The sequence below is a fragment of the Podarcis bocagei genome, assembly GCF_964188305.1.
Source record: "Podarcis bocagei genome assembly, chromosome: 11".
Lineage (NCBI taxonomy): Eukaryota > Metazoa > Chordata > Lepidosauria > Squamata > Lacertidae > Podarcis > Podarcis bocagei.
This window is the reverse complement of record NC_138136.1, coordinates 13,992,390-13,997,552: the sequence shown is the minus strand read 5'-3', so window position 1 is coordinate 13,997,552 and position 5,163 is coordinate 13,992,390. Positions and strand designations below refer to the sequence as shown.

At 39.7% G+C, this 5,163-nt stretch overlaps 1 pseudogene across 1 annotated transcript; it reads right to left on the bottom strand.

Moving 5' to 3' along the window:
• Positions 1-239: 239 nt before the first annotated feature.
• Positions 240-4,851, bottom strand: LOC308597495 (protein MEMO1 pseudogene; annotated as a pseudogene). Its single transcript has 2 exons — positions 4,006-4,851; positions 240-377 (listed from the first exon to the last, which is right to left on the bottom strand). The product of its transcript is annotated as a protein MEMO1 pseudogene (transcript).
• Between the last annotated feature and the right edge of the window lie 312 nt (positions 4,852-5,163).

Sequence of the window (5,163 nt, the reverse complement as noted above, 5' to 3'; positions counted from 1 at the left end):
TGCCTCCTGAGTATTTATGTGTTGCTGGCACTGTGCGTTGTAGAATTGCGCATCTGCGGCCTTCAGAAAAGCACGAAATTGAAATGGTGCCCAGGCTGCATCAGAGATATAAATATATTATGGATTGTGCAGATGCAGGCTGGCGTATGATGGCAAAAGGAGCTGTCGACCAATCATTCGGATCTCTGCTGTTTGACTGGGTTTGGCCCAATTCATGAGTGCATCCTATGGTGTGAGAACTACCGAGAAGCAAATGGCTTGTGGGCTGCACCATATGCTAAGGCACTTGTCTGAATCAGCTCCAACGTACAAGGCATAAATAATTCCACATTGGGAATTATAAAATATCCGTTCTTGTCCTGCAGGCGCAGGCACATCTGTAACCAGTACAGGACCAGGATGGGCATTTTATAATACAGCAGACTTTCAGCTACGCCAAGTCCAGAACTGTGGTTTCTGTTTAGCTGTGGAAGGCCTTCAAATAGAGTAAATCCTCAGAGACCAACAAATACTTAAAAGGCTTTTCGTATCATGTGGGGTAGGAGGAACTGAGCACATACTGGAACATTAATTAATGCCAAATTCAAATTTAATTCCTCTGACGGACCATCTATAGGAACACTGAGGGAGTTTGTTTTAATCTTTGTTTTTACACTGAATAAAATAAATTAATGATAGGGAATGCAGAAAGTCTTGTTACGCTGCTATATTGAAGACAGTTTATGAGGGAAACATTCTCTACGGGCATAACAAAGTCTCTAATTGGCTGTTTTGAAGAGAATCAAAAGAGTGTCAAACTTCACGGGGACATAAGGAGGGAAAGTTGCCACTGTCTGCTTCCTATTGTGCTTTCTTTTTTATTGTTATTACTGCAGTAAAATTGTAGTGCAGTATAATTTGGAGGCATGGAAAAAAAATGTCCCTGGAAGACAGAGAAATGCAACTTTATTACAAGAAAGCAGAGCCTATATTTTCCATATACAATATCATGCAGATCAGTGATGCTGCTGGGTTGGAATACCCACCATCCCTGACTATTGGCAATGTTGGCTGGAGCTGAAAAGATTTGAGTCCAGCAACATTTAGAGGCCCACCAGTTTCCCATCCCTGATATGGATAGAATCAAGAGAATAATAAAAGCCAGGGCAATCTGAGCAACTATCATCCCTTGATACCATCCCAACTACACACTGCAAATATCTCACTGATGTAAAGCACTTAGAACTTTGGTTCAGAGCTGCAGAGGGGTCCACTGGGGTTGGAGAAGACAGGCGGTGTCCAACCAATGAGAGAAAGAAGCAAGCAGCTTTTTAAAAGCGAAGATCCTTTATTTGTTTTGAAGTACAGTGGTACCTAGGAACGCGGGTGGCACTGTGGTTTAAACCACTGAGCCTAGGGCTTGCTGATCAGAAGGTTGGCGGTTCGAATCCCCGTGATGTGGTGAGCTCCCATTGCTCAGTCCCAGCTCCTGCCAACCTAGCAGTCTGAAAGTGGTAGATAAATAGGTACCACTGCGGCAGAAAGCTAAATGGCATTTCCCTGTGCCGCTCTGGTTTTGCCAGAAGCGACTTAGTCATGCTGGCTGACAAACGTCGGCTCCCTCAGCCAGTAAAGCGAGATGAGTACGGCAACCCCAGAGTCATTTGCAACTGGACTTAACTGTCAGGGGTCCTTTACCTTTACAGTGGTACCTCAGTTTACGAACTTAATCAGTTCCAGAAGCCTTTTCCTAAACCAAAACCATTCTTAAACAGAGGCATGCTTTCCCTAATGAGGCCTCCCGCCGCTGGTGCCCTTCCACCGTTTGGATTCCATTCTTAGACTAAGGTAAAGTTCTCAAACCAAGACACTATTTCCGGTTTTTCAAAGTTTGTAAACCAAATCATTCTTAAACTGGACTGTTCTTTAACCGAGGTATCACTGTAGTTACAATCATTGAGAAGTTGAACAAGGGCTGATAAGGCACAAGGATACAGAGGGGTCGATTCCATTTGCAAAGACCCAATTGCATAAGGGTCACAGTAAGGATTCACATTTGCAAGTAGTAAAGACACAATTACAGGAGGGCGGGGAAACTAGATACAATTTAAAATTACCTGGATACAATTATAAAAAACACTTGGTTACAATTACAAAAGAATACTTGGATACAATTAAAAAAAATAGAGATAAGGTAAATTGAGGAAGCAGGGTAATGGGCAGTGCAGGGAAGAAAGAAAAATGCTTTATTTGACAGAAAGGAGGAAAAGGATTCGAAGGAGGGGAATAACGGGAGAAGCGAATTAAAAAGAGAACAGCTAAAGGAAAAAATGAGGAAAAGGTTTATATTTATCTCTTAGGTTGTCTTCATTTGGTTTGGTCTTGGTTTTCTGCTTCTTTAACTATTTTTCTACATCATCATTATAAGCCTTTGTTCAAAAAATGTAAGAAATATTTGGCTGAATCAAAGCAAGTTGTATTTTATGTTATCCACCCATCTCCCAAACCTTTGTTTTTTCAAATCTTAAATGTCCTTTCCCCACTCACAGCCAAATCCGAATTGCTTTCCTTTCTTCTCCTGAAGAGTTGTTGATTTTCTGTGTGTATAACTTGCTCTTTCTTGGAGGCAGAATATATATGCACTTACTCTTTTTTTAAAAAAAAAATAAAAAACACAACTACTCCAATGGAATGGAAAATACCAGATGAAACTGAGAGTCAATATTGCAACATACAGAATGCAGTACAAGGATGTTTAACTGGCCAAAAATGCTTGCTGAACCTTTTCATTTATATTTACAGTACTGGTGACTTTTCCACCCAAAGATTTCAAAGCCTTCCATGGACACAAAGGCTCTGAAAACAAAACCAACCACCACATTTCTAATAAATTCCTTCATGTGACTATATGCCTATCACAGGAAGTTGTCAACTAAAACAGAAGATTTTTGTTGTACAACATGGATAGTATACTGACTATACTGGAGTTTTATTATATTCTGATACAGGATCTCTCACAAATGCATTCTTATTAAAAAGCTTCCACCCTCGTCTGCTTGCAACTTACAAAACTATTCTGAAAGCAGAGTACATGTGTGCAGGTCTGCAGAGTGCAAACCCAGGATGTGGTAAATGCTTTTACATGTTTTATCTATGAGGGGATTGTCTGCCACCATCCCTTTATAGCGGCTGGCTTTTGGAAGTCACAACATTTTGACACCAGCCTTCCTTCCCTTGTCGTAAACAAGGGAGCATTTTAAAATATCTTGTAACTAAGGAAGGACTACACCTCTTAGAAAAAGAAGACTTCTATTAGTTTGAGGTTTCAGTACAGTGGTACCTTGGTTCTCAAACGTCTTGGTATTCAAACGCCTTGGTTCTCAAACGCTGTAAACCTGGAAGTAAGTGTTCCAGTTTTCGAATGTTTTTTGGAATCCAAACGTCCGATGCGGTTGTCAGCTATTGTTTCCAGGGCATCTGCACCAATCAGAAGCTGCGCCTTGGTTTTCCAACATTTCAGAAGTCAAACGGACTTGCGGAACGGATTAAGTCTGGCACTTTTGTTTTTGCTATTTATTTTAGCATTTTTGTTTTTGTGGCTTTTTTGGTTAATTTATTTTTGTGACTGTGTGGAACCCAGTTCAGCTATTGATTGAGTGATTGATTGATTGATTGATTGATTGTGTGGCTGCAGAAATAGATAAAAGCCACCCATCAAAACAATGACTATCATCAGTGCAGGTAAGAGAAAAAAATATTTTTAATTTTTATCATCTACAATACTGTCTTATTTATTTTATAGTACAGTACATTGATTATTGCTTTCATTTTATGGGTCAATGGTCTTGCTAGATGGTAAAATTCATGTTAAATTGCTGTTTTAGGGGTTGTTTTAAAAGTCTGGAATGGATTAATCTGTTTTGCATTACTTTTTATGGGAAAGCGTGCCTTGGTTTTGGAACACTTTGGTTTTGGAATGGACTTCCGGAACGGATTAAGTTTGAGAACCAAAGTACCACTGTATACCCAAAGACCAGGAACTGTATCTTTGTAAGGGCAGGGCTGAGACCCCACTGGGTGTGCAGGTGTCTTCCCTGAGTAGTCAGAAGCTGAGTAGACCATTAGCACTTCTGCTACATAATTCACTGAGCTTTCTTGCCAGTTTCAACACTGGCTTGACTGGGCATAATTCAAAAAATGAGAAGCTTATGTTCATTCCATTCTTCTGGAGCTCTTTGATAGCATTTAGTAAAACCCCAATGGGATGTCTTCCACATATCGCATTACGGTATTCCTTCAAGCAATTGCTAAAGGACACAGGGTTGACCTGCTCTATAATGCTCATACTCATTTTATGTAGGTGTTCAATGGACCTATAGATCTCTCCTTGAGACCCATCGTAGTAAGTGTATCTGAACCGCTGATCCCAATGACAGAAGTCAGAGGAATCCACAAAAAGATTACAAGGATCTGCTAAATTTTTGCTGAATATTTTTTCCAAATTCCTCTTCTTTTGTCTGACTCAGTGCTCCAACCAACACAGGAACAACGTTAAACTCATCCGTTTGGCTTTAGCAGTGTAAGGCAAATGCATTTCAATACTGTGTTCGTTTTCATCTGTTTGCAGAGACATGCACTCAAAGTCTTCCATAGTTCTGCATAAACCTCTTGATCAATTTGCAGATGATATTGTGGGGTTCTGTATATATCCACACTGGAAAATGCACACCAGGAGAGGGGCATGAGATGGGAAGGCCCAGGAAGTGTTATAAACAATCCCTTTGGTAAAACTTGAAAATGCTTTTTATATGAATAATTGAAAAATAATTCTACTGAATTTTGTAAAAGTTGCAACCCACAGCGAATAATCATTTCAACACCAGGTTTGTCAATCTGTCTGGTATTAATATCTCTGGCAGCAATATTTTTTAAAAAAACCCTAACAATATATTATAGCAGGCCTGGCACTCAGTTACTTGGACACAGTGCTTTTAGTCAGGATTGTTATTTTTAAGCTTATTAGTCACTTTACACAACCATCCCGGTAATAAAATACCATGATCCAATATTTGAAAAACAAAATAATTAAAGGTAAAGCAGCAATTCAGAGGCTCCAAGGGGCACTAATGTATTTACTCCAGTGTTTAAGTAATGTAATATTACACCACATTCCCATTGTGTATG